The 13,499-nt window shown below is 41.7% G+C and overlaps 1 protein-coding gene across 4 annotated transcripts in view; it reads left to right on the top strand.

Moving 5' to 3' along the window:
• Positions 1–5,548: 5,548 nt before the first annotated feature.
• Positions 5,549–13,499, top strand: part of LOC103174934 — a 33,424-nt gene continuing 25,473 nt past the window's right edge. Inside the window, exons 1-3 of one of the 4 annotated variants that reach the window (XM_042341491.1) lie at positions 5,549–5,695; positions 10,153–10,344; positions 13,143–13,184. The gene's annotated coding sequence lies outside the window, so the exon portion shown is untranslated. Of the gene's footprint in view, positions 5,696–9,762; positions 9,877–10,152; positions 10,345–13,142; positions 13,185–13,499 lie in introns of all 4 variants that reach the window. The other 3 variants (XM_042341492.1, XM_007887586.2, XM_007887587.2) reach the window with 3 other exon arrangements.

The raw sequence follows: 13,499 nt of genomic DNA, 5'->3' as shown, positions 1-13,499 counted from the left end.
CACTGTAATTTATAGGTAGTGTGGATAATATGATAAAAATATAATTCTTGGCATGCCTGTAATGGTGAAAGATTTCAGAGCTTCACAGATTATTGCAATTCAGTATACCGTGTATTAGTCAGCAAACATAAAAGTATAATAATTATTTTAAAATGTAAGTAAAACAACATATTTAAAGATTATTAAGAACCTTTTTGCAAAATGTTTTGGAACTGTTGTGTGGTCTGGCAACTTCCAATGACATGCTTGAATGTTTGGCACATCAGCAATCAGCATATTGACACCATTTCCCTTTGAGCAAGACATCCTGTCCAGGAACTGTGCCACACTTATAGTTAGTGCGGTCCTTACCACAATAGTAACAAGATGTTTATAGGAGTGCATGTGGAGTGTCAATTCTTGACTTACATTTCACATAGTCAGGTGGCAGTATTCAATGTCAAGTAGTCCAAATAGAGATTTTTTTTTGCCTTGTACATCTATTAAAACAATAGGAGGGTAAGGATTCTGTTTTAAAAATGACGAATTTGGAGGAAATTCCTGACACACTAAGAAATTAGCATTCACAAAATGAACCTTCTGGGAATAACTGTCTAAATTTCCTTTTAATTATAAATGCTTTGGGACCATGAAAATCTCATTGGGGACTATTCTGTTCCATGCACTCCAGGGAAATTTATTGATATGCTCTAACTGCTATTCTGTTCTCTTTGGTACGTATCAAGAATTTAATTTTGTAATGTCTAAAAATAACCACATTGTCATTTTAAGTTATGAATACAAATGTATTATAAAAACAGCAAATTTACATTTATGTAGCATCTTTCATGTTGGGAGGATGTCCCAAGGGCAGTCCAGAGTTTCATATAAAGTATTGCCCAATTTTAGATATTTCTTACCTCAAAATAGTTAAGATTTATTATGGGGATAAAAATGAATGAAAACTGCATTTTCTTTCAATGTATATCTATTGAGTGTCCCTCCTTTTTAGAGTTATAAATACTAATCCTTTGATATAGAGCCTTATTGCATCTTCAAGACATCTCCAAGCGCTTCGCAGAACATACAAGTGAATTGACTGTATATTTTTGTGGGCAAAATCTGAAATCAGTTACTCATCTGAAGCATTTGCCCCCACTCTTACAGCCTGACCCTCTTTACCTTAGCCTGCCTCAGGAGGCGTTCCTTGCTTGGATAATTTCAGACAATAAAAAGTCGATTTTCTCTGTAATAGGATGTTACTTAACCAAGTCACACGCCTGAATACCACTGATATTTATTATCAGCGATATGCAAAGGGCTATCAACTCTTCCTACCAAACCAACAGACTGGGAAATATTGATTTATCCAACGCCTTGAGTGCGAGAATGTCTCCTGACAAATGTTCAAATCAGAGGCAGTTTCAATTTTGGAACAGAATTCCGACTCGTCGTTTTTTGAAACTTTCTGAGGTTTATTCAAAACATTACTGCTCAAAACAATTTCAAATCAGCATTGCTTCATTGGTTGTCTTCTTGTCTGTGGAGATAAACGTGATATAGTGTATTTACTGGAACTGAATAAAAACAACCACAAAGCTTTTATTCATATACAGAAAGGATCTCAACAACTATAATGCTGCACTCTGCATTTCTGGGGGTGTAAAGGTTCATAATTATTTTTTTAGAAAATGCTAATCAACACCGCAATCAAATGAGATGCCAATTTAAAAAAGGTCATGCATCCTCCATGACACAAACTGGTCACTGACGAAATGAAGCAAGAGAAGTGTCTACGTCTTTGTTGCTGTGCAGATCTGGAGGTTTCGAGACAAATAATCAACGGTTCTGCCCGATGGGGCTTTTGCAAAACTTGCTAAGGTTACGTGGGCCTGGAAGAGCGGTCAGTCAACTGCAACTTGTTTCAGAGATGCTGCAGTGTAACTTATCTCAGGTTAACATGTTGCAAGACCTACTTCCTCTTCCTTCCCCCAAAACACATGCAGACGTCCCCGAGCTGTTAAACAAAAACCAATTAGCTTTAAACCGGGAAGCGCAGGGGACAACCCTTACATTTGCAGCTATGGTTAAAGCTTCTGTTGTTACTGGTTAATACATTTCCAACGGTTCTGGTTTATGAACCAGCTGAGTGTTTTTAAATGGGAGAACTGTGCAGCAGTGTTGGTACACAGCGTTGCATGTGTTACTCGTTGCAAATATTTAAGTGGAAAGCACAGCTCTTTGAATCATTTTAGGACTGGAGCAGTCATTGGTGCAATCAAAAACCAGAAGCAAAACCGCTTTCCAAAATCATTTTTTCTAAAAAAAAAAGTCTTCCGCGTTAAAGATTTCTTAACCGATTTTTTTTTTTTTTTTTAATTTTTTTGTGAAGGCTGAACGGCGGAGAATTCCGACTGAATTATTCGGTGGGTAATCATCGAACAATCCTCGCATTGGGCGCCGCGCCTCATCGCGACTCCGAGACGTCTCAAAGCGCTTCACGGAATGCACTGTGTGGGGAGTGCATGGAGACTGCGCCCTAAGAGTCCCCCAAAAAAGACGTCTCCGATTCCCAATGGGTTTTCCGGGGTTGAAATAATAATAATCATAATAATAATCCTTGCATTTGATATAGCGCTTTTCACGTCGGGAGGACGTCCCAAAGCGCTTCACAGAACACACTGTCGAGTGAATTGACTGTATATTTGTGGGCGAACGCGGCAGCCAATTGCGCACAGCGATGTCCCACAAACAGTCATAGATTGAAAATGACCAATTTTATTATTGTTTTGGGTTTTTGAAGGGATTATTATTAGGCGTTCCTAACAGAAATGTTCCTGGTCGGTAAAAGTCATCATTTATACAGGAGAAACACCTTAAACAATTGAACGCAACGATTATGCGTGAAAAGGAGGGGGGGGGGGGGGGACCCGCTGGAGAATGCGGGCATCGACCCCGCCGCCGCCTCCCGCCGCCTCCCGCACGCTAAGCGAGCGCTCTACCATCTGAGCTAATTCCCCGCCGGCGCGTCAGAGGGCGGCACAGACCGCCCTGTTCCGTGACGTCTCGTGCGTTCGTCGCGTGAGCGCGGGGAACGGGAGTCGGGTTCGGTCGGTGCGCGAGACCGAAGCGACTCGCGGCGAAGCGAGAGTCCGGTTGGGAGGTCGGATCGCTCCCCAACGCAACACACAACAAAAATAAAACACAACAAAAAAAAACAGCTGCACCGCCGACCGAGATGTCACTGACCAGACACAACCCCCCCCCCTCCCCCCCCTCCCTCCCCCCCCGTCTGTTATACCGATCTCGATCGACATCACCAGTTCCTTCCCTCTGTGTTAAATGCGCGTACATCTGCATTTATATTTATAGCAATTTCCGGCTTATTGCTGCAGAGGGTGACTTTATCTATTGCAATCGGACACCCCTCCTAATGCTCTTTGGGTTAGGAATTAACGTGGAATCGATCGCAGTGCCAAATCCCTGGATAAAAAGGAGCTCGGCTTTCGTTTGCACCACATCTCTCTGTGGAACAAAAGCCAATGTGACGAGTTGGTTTTCTTTTTTCTTTTTTAAAAAAAATATGACACAGAACCCCCCGGAGCTTTGGTCCAGCTTCCTCTCCCGGTCCCGGTCCCGGTCCCGGTCGGTCTGGGCGAGGTGCACAGTCACAGGCGCCGAGCATCGGGGGTACTGCTTTGGGGTGTCGAATGAGAAGCAAAAAATAAATGACACAAACTTCCTGTGTGTGCGTCAGTAAAAATAAAACTAACACCGTTAGGAAACGGCGAAATAGATCGAGGCGAGAATAAACATAGAGGGGGTGGGGGTGGGGTGGGGGGAGTGAGTGAGCGGCAGGCGGAGGTGGAGGGGGGGGAGTGAGTGTGAGTGACAGGTGGAGGGGGGAGTGAGTGAGTGATAGGTGGAGGGGGGGAGTGAGTGTGTGAGTGATAGGCGGAGGTGGAGGGGGGAGAGTGAGTGAGTGACAGGTGGAGGGGGGAGTGAGTGAGTGAGTGATAGGCGGAGGTGGAGGGGGGAGAGTGAGTGAGTGACAGGCGGAGATGGGGAGGGGTCAATGACAGGCGGAGGTGGAGGAGTGGTTCAGTGACAGGCGGAGTTGAAGAGTTGAAGTGAGTGAGTGACAGGCGGAGGTGGAGGGGGGAGTGAGTGAGTGACAGACAGAGGTGGAGGGGGGGTCAGTGACAGACAGAGGTGGAGGGGGGGTCAGTGACAGACAGAGGTGGAGGGGGGGTCAGTGACAGGCAGAGGTGGAGTGGTTCAGTGACAGGCGGAGATGGAGGGCGGTCAGTGACAGGTGGAGATGGAGGGGGGTCAGTGACAGGTGGAGATGGAGGGGGGTCAGTGACAGGTGGAGATGGAGGGGGGGGAGTGAGTGACAGACGGAGGGGGAGGGGGGTCAGTGACAGGCGGAGATGGAGAAGGGGGAGTGACAGGCGGAGGTGGGTCAGTGACAGGCGGAGGTGGAGGAGGGGGGGAGGAGTGAGTGACAGGCAGAGGTGGAGGGGAGGAGTGAGTGACAGGCGGAGGTGGAGGAGGGGGGGAGGAGTGAGTGACAGGCAGAGGTGGACACAGAGACAGAGACGGCCGGGGAGTGCAGGCGGCCGCACAGTCATGCGATGCCGCACACGTGCGCGATGCCCTATTGCCAAATTGGGTTGCGGTTTCACACCTAAATTGGGTGTGTACTTTTCGTTGATGCCTCATAATTTTTTGCACAAAAAAAGACACGTAAACCCACAAAACACATTTTTTTCGTTTTTGTCCACTGAAGCGTCGCGTCGAGACGCCCCAAAGGCGCTTCACACGATGCACCGCAAAGTGTTTGTGCGTTGGGCGAGTTTCCTTACTCCACGTTGAGTTCGAACCCGGTTGTTAGTCGATTGGCAGATCACTTTTCCGGGGTGGGGTGGGGTGGGGTGGGTGGTGGTGGGGGTCAAATAATCCCTTAAAAAAAATAATAATAATAAGGTCAATCAACCCATGACGGCTGTGCGCGATTCGCTGGCGCGTTTCGCCCACCAAATATACAGTCGATTCACTGGACTGTATAATCTGTGCAGCGCATTGAGACGTCTTGAAGACGTGATAAGGCGCTATATCAAATGCAAGAATTATTATTATTATTATTATTATTACAGTAGTAGTAGGCAGCGCAGTATCACACCGGGCTACCTGTTTTGGGGGGAGGAGGAGGAGGAGGGGGGGGAGGGAGGAGGTAGTAGTATCGGGGTTGACTTTGGGCCACAGACGTATTTTAATTCCTGTAACGTGTGTGTGTACGGACACGTATTTGACGAATAAAAATGAACCAGAAGCGTATCCGAATCCCTCGGCCGCCCTCTGACCGCGTTGGAGCGGACGCCGCGGCGGTTGACAGTCGACGAGCCCGGTACCAGCGAGCGCCAGCGCGCGGAGAGGTGGAGGGTGCGCCTGCGCGTGCGTGCCCGCGCGCGTGGGGCGGAGAGGCGCGAGCGAGTCAACGGCTGACGGGGCTGGCGCCGCGAGCCGGGGGTGGGGGGGAGACATGTGTGCGCCTGCGCGCGCGGCGCAGGTTTCGGGCGAGGCGGAGTGACAGTTGGCCGGACGCGAGCGCGAGCGCGGCAGCGGCAGCAGCATCTGCGCGAGGAAGGATGAAGAGAGAGCTGCTGCTGAGGCGCACTGTCAGCGACAAGAAGCACAGCCCCTCAGACACGAGGTAACCCGACCCTACAACACACACACACACGCCGCAAACGCACACACACACGCACACACACACCGCCTCCTCTCCCTTCGATATCTCTTCCCCGCTTCGCCTTCGCAAGAAGGAGGCGACCCCCCCCCCACCCCCACCCCAGCGGACAAGAGAGACTGTCACGCTCCGGGCGGTGGAAGAAACGGCCGCATGTGTTTGTGTATGTGTGTGTGTGTGTATGCAAACAGGGCTCCTCGACCTTCAACTCGAGTCCCACTTTATTGTATTGGCGTGTGTGTGTGTGGTGTGATGTTCGCTGGCCATCAGCCCATCCCTGCTCGTGTTGGGCACTGTGTTATTGGGTAAAGGTTGCCGTCCGCTTGCCGCTCCCAAGGCAAGTGAACCGACGCCTCGCCTCGGTTCGTGCGCTGATCGCTTGTTGCCGCACGATGTCAAACGAAAGATCTTCGGTCTCGGAAACGGGAGAACTTCGCTGTGCGAGAGCCGACTGTCGATGTCGACTTGTGTGTGTGTGTGTTGTGTGTGTGTGTGAGAGAGAGAGAGAGAGAGCGAGAGAAAGAGAGAGAGAATGATCAGAGGATGTGAACCACCGCTACTTCTCCATCCGTGGATGGCCGTATTGTTTTCCCGAGACGGGAGTCGGTAATCGTGTCACTTGGATTGTCAGTCAGTGGTCGTTTGCCAATGCAATATTGGAGGAACAAATTCGGTAAAATGGGTCGAGATTTACTTCCCCCCCTCCCCCCCCCCCCCGCCCCCCCTCTTTTAAAAAAAGAAATCGGCAGTTGTTGAAATTATCCAGTCTTAACTTCGGGTAATTCTTAAAATATTTTTGTACAACATGTTAAGGGCCTCGTGTAAGAATTGGCCAAATTCTGGACTACGGTAATGCTAAGAATTAACGTAGACCCCACCCCGGGTGACATTTCTGTTCAATTCTATCCAATTGTTTCCGCAGTTATACTATTGCACTTGTCTTTTTAAAGTGCTTTCAAACATATATATATATGTGTATGTATGTTTTGTTTTTTCGTGTCTCTCAATAACACACCGCATTATCTTTTTATGGCATCATGTGGTTAACTGTATGTGACCCTTTCAGGAGTATAGTGAGCAAGTTTTCAGCGAAAAAGACATTTAAACAAAAATGCTGGTGTGCCTTAATTTTTCCAAATGCAAAGCAAACACCTTTTTTATTTTGCAGCCATTGGATGATTTTTAAAAAGTGCATATTGAAATTAACCACTTTTCACAGATTTGAATTTGTGTGTCCTGTCTTGTTCACCATTGCATGTTTATTTTTAAGCAAGCAACACTTCTGTGTTACTTTTTTTACCAATTCATGTAATTCTTAAAACTGCACCTGAAATTTAAAATATTACATCATAATTAATGGATGTCTCCAGTCAATTTAGGGTTGCGATCTGATCAAGGGATATTGTAACCTGTCACAACATCACATTAACTGACATCGTAACACAGATGATGTCACAGAATTGACGTCACCTCAGGATTTTTTCTGGAGAAAAATATATGATGTGTATTCTGATTTGAGATGTTGTTTATTGTAAATGGCAACTCACGTTGGGTACTCATGGCTAATATGCTTTTTGTGTTGATGAGAAATGATATAGATGTTTGAAAACATTTGCACTTCTGCACTGTTTGAAAACATTTGTAGCACTGTTTGCACTGTTTGAAAGCATTTGCATTACAATCGCTAGATTTCTTGAAACATTTTGAGTTGATTTCGGAAACTATGAGGTACATATATTATAATATGTTGCCCCAATGTATTTAATTATTCCTGTAAAAAAGTATTAAACCGGTGAATCTATTTTCATTTTATATTCTAATGAACACTCTTATTCTCTGATAATTTTGGAGTTCTATGCCTGCAATATAATTGTATTGTAAAATTTCTCAGGATCTAACATGAGTTACTCTGTTGGGAATTCTTCTCTTGGGAAAAATTGAGATGAAGAATGTAGATTATTCAGAATCTTACAATGTTATATGGCTATCCTAATGATGTATTGAGGGAGGATGAGGCTTGAAAACTGATCATTCAGTTCTTCACTATTCCTTTGAAACCTTGCTGATTATTCATTATTCTGATCCAGGGCACACCAGTTTTCGTCTGATCTAATGACTCTGTGTGAGCTCATCTATCTGCGGTGCTCTTTGTGATATTTTCATTTACCACTTAGTGATTAATTTGTTCTTGTTCTGGAGGAAGTAGTGTTTTTTTCATTGTGTTATTCAGATGTTTTTGTTTCTGAAACAGCAAATTGTAATCCCTACATGGAAAAACCTTTGATAAACCATAGTAATGGTACATGTAAAAAATGCAGCAGTGTCAATCTTCCAACAGATTATCGTTGTGTCGTTTTCGTAACTGTTAGACAATCTCTCAATGTATTCTGCAATAGAAACATACCATGTAAAGGGGAGTTTTGTCTCAATCAATAAAGATGAAGATGAAAATATTGGAAGCATCTTCACACTTTCTTGGTTGAAAAACACTTGCTGTTTGGGATGCGTTCCATTTAACAAAAAACATGAAAGATTTCCAAAACAAATTAATAATTTTATAATATGCTTATTATCGCTTTCTTAAAATGCACACTTTGGGATCCAATATCAAGTTTGTTGAGACTTTCTTCATATTCCATTAAACAGATTAAGCATTTTGGCAAAATAGAAATTCATTGTTTTTTTTAAAAGAAACAATTAATTGAGAATTGTGTGGAACTACATAATATATTCTCTTTTGCAGAAAATGTTGCCATCTATAAATCAAAGAATAAATACCTTAACTCAGTAGTTACCCATTGTGTATCTTTATTCATTTGTTGCGGACCTTTGCTTTCTATAAATTCCCTAATGGCAGATGTTATAAACTAATCAATACGATTGGATTGGTTGAGGCACTAGCCGTAAATACTATGGTAAAAGCCTACATTCATTAGCATGGTATTCTGCAGCATTGATGTTTCTTCAGACCTCACTTGAGACTAATTGGTAATTCTGTATGATTTCTGCCTGTCTAATATTGGTCGCCTTATTTTTAAAAGGTTATTTTCAGTTTTGCTAAATCTGCTTATTGATGTTTGATTTCCCAAGAAGCATTATTTGAGTTTAAATGTAGTTTAATTGATTAAAATTTCATAGTGATAGCATTGGGAAAAGATGTTATGGTTTTAAATTTTGAGTACTTGTTTGAATGTCTGTTATTTGCATAATTTATTGCTCTAATTATAGATCACCTTGCAATATACGTTAACATGATATTTTTATTTCTGCTACTTAACACATTTGCTGCAAACTGACGCTGTCATTCTTTCTTCAGTCTAGTTCACATCTAATTTGGATGCAGTAACCTCATCTAATGTTTTTCTAGGATCACAAATTGGAGTGGGAATGTTGCCAAATTGTACTTTTTGTAATGAATGATTTAATAGCTATTTCCTCAAGTACACTTTAATAGTGGACAGTCTAAATTGTAAGAGTAAAAGGAGATAACTTGTGGTTTTAACCTTCTCGTGTTTTGATGACAACTGCCTCCATGCTTTTTCTGTGTCAGCCTGACTCAGTTGGTTCCACACTTGCCTCTGGATCAGAAATTGTGGGAGTCACAGTCTCAGCTGAAACTCCATTGCAGTCCTCAGGGCGTTGCATTGTTAGAGATGATATCTTTCGGATGAGAGATTAAACTAAGGTCCTCCCTGCCTGTTACGGTGGATGTTAAGATACCAAGGCATTATTTCTCGTGGTGTCCTGGCTAAAATTCCTTTCAGATAAAATTGACAATTCACTTTGTGGCTGTTTGTATGATATACCTGTGTGCAAATTGGCTGCTGTATTAGCATACAAAATATGCAATCACTACACTTTACAGTAAATCCTAAAAAAAATTCGATATTAAAGTAAGAAGGGGTAAATTTCTCACCAGTTTCACTCTGGTAGTTGCACAGAATACAGATATAAGTTATGGGTTCAAGCTCCTCATCAGGATTGGATTCCACCTGATTTTGTCATTGTCTTCCCCCACTCCCCTCTTCTAGTTCTTCAACTTTCGTGGAGACCAGGAACTCATTTATAAAAAATTGTACATTTTGAATCTATGTCCCACCTGTCTAGTACAATGTACCAATATACTGAAGCCTCATACACATCAGGTAATTTTGGACTTTTTAAAAAATCTTTACATTAAGAAGATATTTTTCAAAGCACGTGATATTTTATTTTCTACTGATTAAAATTGGCATTTTAAAATTCAATCATTTAAAGCGTACTTTAGGTTAGAACTTTGGTACTGGTTTACTTGTTTTACAAATCCATTTAGGTATGCAGAATGCAACTTATTTTGAAATGATTTATGTGCCACTGTTATAAATAGAAGTGCATCATCTATTGGTTAGAGTGTGAACCTCCTGTTTCATTTCCGGTCACAGGAACTAAATGAGAACCTGACCCAGAAGTGAAGTACCTTTCTTCTTGTGTGAAACTGTCTCGTAATATACCAGATCAAATTCCAAAGTTCACATCAGATATAAGTTATGGGTTCAAGCTCCTCATCAGGATTGGATTCCACCTGATTTTGTCGTCGTCTGTTGAAGAGGACAGATTTGATGTGTTTGTTCAAGGTATTTCTATCAGAACTGGGGCTCTTTTTGCAGATCAACTCTGCAAGCCAAACCCTTAAAGGAAGGCTGGTCCTTACTGCTAAGCAGCTGGAAGGCTTGCTATACAGTAATTTTAATGCAAGCTCTGTGGTTTTAGCTGGTTGATTCCAGCAGTAATCCAGCGCACATTATTGGGTCCCCAAGTCTCGGCTTGTGCTAAACTGCGCCTAATATTCCATTTCAAAACACAGATTTCCATGTGTAGTTGGGATGAATGGAGCTCTATTTGGTTTGGATACTCTTCAGGTGATGGGTTTTTGACATGTGTTAGATACCTGGCTGACCAAAAAAACTCTTCGAACCTTTTTAGGACGTGGAACCTTTATTACCAAAACAAACTGGAACTATTTTTAATTCATTCCAAACATGTTGCAAATGAAGACTGGTCTATCCTATGTTTTTTTTGGGTGTGGGGGATTATACAGTTTGTAATTAACTAACAGAGGAACTAATTTTAAGTCAATATCACAACATTTTGAAAAGTACATAGGATAGTAGATCTCCAGTGGGTTAAAATATAAGTTTCAATGGACCTAAAGAACCTGTAGTTCTATTCCCGACAGGGAGAAATGTTGGGCAAGTTTTCTTACTCCATATGCCTCTGTTTACCTAGCAGTAAGTAGGAACCCAGTTGTTAGTCAATTGGCGGATTGCTTTTCTGGGGATACTAATCCCTCAAAAAAAACAATAATTTGATCGCTCAATCCTCGACTGTTTGTGAGATACTGCTGTGTGCAATTGGCTGCCACATTTCGCCCACAAAATTTTTGGTCAATTCACTTTACAGTATATTCTGTGAAGCACTTTGAGATATCTAGACGTGAAAAGTGCTATATCAAATGCAAGGATTATGTTATTTATTTTTTATTTATCAGGAATCCATCAAGGATCAGACACAGAGACTATGTGTATTCCCAATGCTATCATTCGTTGAATGCTGAGCATGACTATTTTGCAATAGCTTTGTATTTTCTGAATGAGGATGCACTGGTGATTGTAGCCAATAGCTATTAAAAGTGCTGGGAAGCATTTTTGAAGTTTTTGGAACTGTTCAAGATCTTGTATTAATTTGAGCTGGCCTGCCTTCTTGCAAGGACTGCATGCTCAAGTCGAATACACCAGTTCCCATACAGATTCCTATTCTGTATCTAATAAAGTGTATTTAAGTGCTTTTTCTCAGGCTTGATACAGTATTTCTGCATTATGTAATGCATTGTGTGATTAGTAGTAAATGAATAGAGGGCAGATATTTTTTCTTTTTGCACTTTGCAAAAGACATACCACCTTTGAAATTGGCCAGGTTAGCATTTGGAGATTATTAAAAAGGTCCTGATTTCGGACTTGTATTGTATTGCACAATTGGTAAGGATGTGCGTTTGAGCTCCGGGCCCCTAATAATACCTGGAATTAGGTTTGCACAGGATGCATCCCTCCAGGGAGAGAGTCTGCATTCCATTCCAGACACAGAAATTTCCATGTGTAGATTTGGAACTCTCAGCAAGTTTGGATACTCTAAAGCATGGTGATAGATTTCTGCATGGGTCAGACATCTGGCTGAACAACAAAAAAACAGCTTGCCACTCTCCCCTTGTGTGGTTGCTATGGCTAACTGGTGAAGCACCATAATTGGGTTGCTCTTAGAAGCAAGCTACTAGAATTTCCCCACCCACATTGCTATAATATGAATCATAAGAGTACTATTAATAATCTTAAATGGGAAGAGGATGTTGCTCTTAGAGTAAAACATTGCCTCTAATATTTTCGACTTGCAAACTGTATTAACTTGCATTTAGGTTGAATTTCAAGTTTTTAATTTCCCATCCTTAGTTGCTGAGCAATACAACTTTTCCCATAGAGTTCTTGTTTGTGTTTTTGTACAGTTCTTACAAGACTGTTGTCATAGCACTGCAAGAGTGGAATGAAGAGGGGACAATTTTAAGAGATCTGTGCAAGCAGTGAGATAAACGATCTGTCTGTGCTGCATCAAAATAAAAATGCAAGATTATACACTTTTAAGAAATACCCATGTAGGTAAAAATTCCAAAAGTGCTGAATGAAAATTTTACTCATTGATTGTACATACTTCTACAGTTCTGATTCATAATATACCAATCTGTGTTTTCCCTAATTTTGCATGTATTTTGACAATTGAAAAGGAGGAGGTTTTATTTCATTACTGGGGAAATATTGACTTGATAAAGCTTGGTGAAAGAAAATGATTTAATTATCCTTGCATTTGGCATAGTGCTTTATCATGTAGTCACAATGTCTCAAAGCGCTTTACAGAGTGAATGCATTACAATGATCTTCCATAATTGGTACTAATGTATGACTGTACTTTGTGTTGCTCAGAGCTGACGCTTCAATTGAAGTTTTGTTTCATTTTCAAAATTGTTTTAATTTACAAAGATCGTAAAAATACAATAAACAATAGAAACCAAACCACTGAATAAACAAAGGTGTGAACAAAACTGATAATAACCATACAACAAAATGCACAATGTCTCGACCTTATCACCAACATCATTATATTATAGTATTTAGTTATTAAGGCAGTGGATAATGGAGGTGGGACTAAGGATAATGGTGAGCTAGGACAGGGATGGAGGGAGGGGAAAGCCTTTGAATTTTATGAAGAACAAAATTGTACATTTCTAAGTAAAAGTTTTATTTTGAAACTGTAGTTCATATTTGAGATTATGAAACTTTTTTTTACAAATAACATGATCTATTTGTTACTTTGGACTCTCTAATTGCAGAAACGGATTAATGTCAACATTTCCATTGAAATCTGCATTCAGGTGAGCAGTCTGAGCTTACTGATTAGTGCACGTACAGTGTATTGTCTATTTCCACTGTTTGTTTATATTTGATAATATCCCCAAAAGATTTAATCTTGTGGTTTACCATGTTCTAGACAAAGCCCAGTCCATTATTTCAATAGGGGCCAAGCAGCAGCTGACGATCTTTATGGATCAGAGAGGTTATTTATTACTGGTTATGTTACATAGACTTATTAGATATGGAAATAAAAGCTGACTTTATTTTCATAAAGATTAATCTCAGATGTATTTAAACATTTTTTCCCAAGCATTAACCTTACAATATAGTCTTAC

The sequence above is a fragment of the Callorhinchus milii genome, unplaced genomic scaffold (genome assembly GCF_018977255.1).
Source record: "Callorhinchus milii isolate IMCB2004 unplaced genomic scaffold, IMCB_Cmil_1.0 Scaffold17, whole genome shotgun sequence".
In the NCBI taxonomy this organism is placed as follows: domain Eukaryota; kingdom Metazoa; phylum Chordata; class Chondrichthyes; order Chimaeriformes; family Callorhinchidae; genus Callorhinchus; species Callorhinchus milii.
Note: the sequence above shows the minus strand (reverse complement) of the source record. Positions and strands in the feature narration are given on the sequence as shown.